Here is a 1,828-nt window from a genome sequence, read left to right as displayed (position 1 = left end):
AAAAAAAAAAAAAGAGGTACCACAGATATATATAACAGTGTAATCACGCTATTGCATGCCTAATAAAACTGAAATTAGTATAACTCTGCCAGTATCAAGTTGCAGGTTTTAATGCAATTCTCTGTCACTATGGAAGTTGTGTTCGTGCCGAGCTGTCTCTGCTGGTATTTCACCAAGATTGGCCTGTCTTTTTTTATTAGGCTTCTTCTCCCCAGGTTTTCTGGATTCTGCTGTTTAACCTCTGGTTTCTTGTTCGTTTGCCTGCCCACGGGTTCTGTTCCGTGCTGGGTGAGAACCCTGCACTGGCACAAAAGGAGAATACAGGGAAAATGGCACTGGCCTCCAGAGGAGGAGCAATTCCGTTGTCAGGCACCCAAATCCTCGGGTCTGGGGAGCTGGGAGGTCACAACACCCCAGACTTGGCTCCCAAACCCAAACCCCAACCGGTCCCGCTGCTTTTGCCACGTGGAAGTCCCACAGGATTCCTAAAAACTGGGGAAACTCTGCTGGGTTTTGGTTTCATTGAACCCCCTGCCCCTGCCTGTGTTTCCCAAGGGAAGCCAAGCTCGGGCTGGGAGGGAAACTCTCCACCATCAGGTGAAATTCCTGGTCCACAAGTTCGGTTTAAGGGCAGGACAGAGCTGGGACGGGGGAAGAGTTCGTGGGGGAGAGGATTACAAAGCTCCCCTTCCTCCCCCTCGGCTCAGACGGGACCCTGAGAGAGCTTTGAGAGGAGGAGCAGACACAGGCACTGGAACGGGGCGGGCTTGGAATTCCAGGGCAGCCTTGGAATTCCAGGGCAGCCTGAGCTCCACAAAGTCTGGGAGCTTTGCCTGGGATGTGCTGCTGCTGCTGGGCTTGGGCTCTGGCTCCGGGGGAGAGAGGAGGATTAATTCATTAACCAGCAGCAAATAATTGGTGGGAAGCAGTGAACCGAGCAGGAGCAGCCAGAGCTGGAATCGCTCCTGGGCCCTGCAGTGGGAACACGGGGCAGGAGCGAGTTTGGGGAGAGGCTGCCGGGAGATCCCGGGATTCCGGGATGCAAATCGCGGGGTTTAATTAACAAAAAAAAAACAACTAAAAACTGGGATAATTTAGCTGCTTACAGGAGCCCTGGATTTTAGAAGGTGATGCTTTCCACCTCCGCGCTCCGGACTGGGCCGGTCCCTCCCAGTCCCTCCCAGTCCCTCCCAGTCAAGCAGGGACTTCGCTCCTCCCCGATGGCCAGCGAGGGTTTCTGCCTGAGGGTAGGGTCGGTTTTATCGGTGTCTTAAATGCTCTGGGTGGCTCCAGAGAAGGAATTCCCCCTTGGAAGTGGCTGCAGATCCGTTTAAATCCTTGTAGGTTTTGGGTGGTTTTTGTTGCTTTTTTTGCTTTTGGGTTTTTTTGTTTTGTTTTGTTTTGTTTTCTCCAAGCGATCGTGTCGCTGAAATTTTAGCAACTGCCACGAACTTTTTTTCCTCCAAACATGCTTTCCAGCACCTCTCCCAAAAATCTGACCGGGACCTAAAAACAGCAACGAAATTCCCTCCCCCTTTCCCCCCCTTCTGTGTGAAAAGCACGTGTGAGCCTCGATGATTCCTTTAGTTGCAAAGGAAAGATGAATTTCTTGTCAAGGAAACATGCTCAGGGTAAATAGACTTAGGCTGTCGGGCAGGTAGGAGTAGCTCCAACACTCTTCTGGAATGATAGGAAACTGAAGATGTGCAGATATTATATATTTTTAAGACATAAAAATAAGACAGTAAGTGACAGCAGACTCACTGTAAAAAAAAAAATCTCCCAGGTGTGGTTTATTCTTTACCTTTGTGTCTTCTATTGTAAAATG

Source organism: Manacus vitellinus, unplaced genomic scaffold (assembly GCF_001715985.3).
Source record: "Manacus vitellinus isolate BGI_N305 unplaced genomic scaffold, ASM171598v3 scaffold_142_pilon, whole genome shotgun sequence".
NCBI classification, from domain to species: Eukaryota; Metazoa; Chordata; class Aves; order Passeriformes; family Pipridae; genus Manacus; species Manacus vitellinus.
This window is presented reverse-complemented; position numbering follows the sequence as displayed.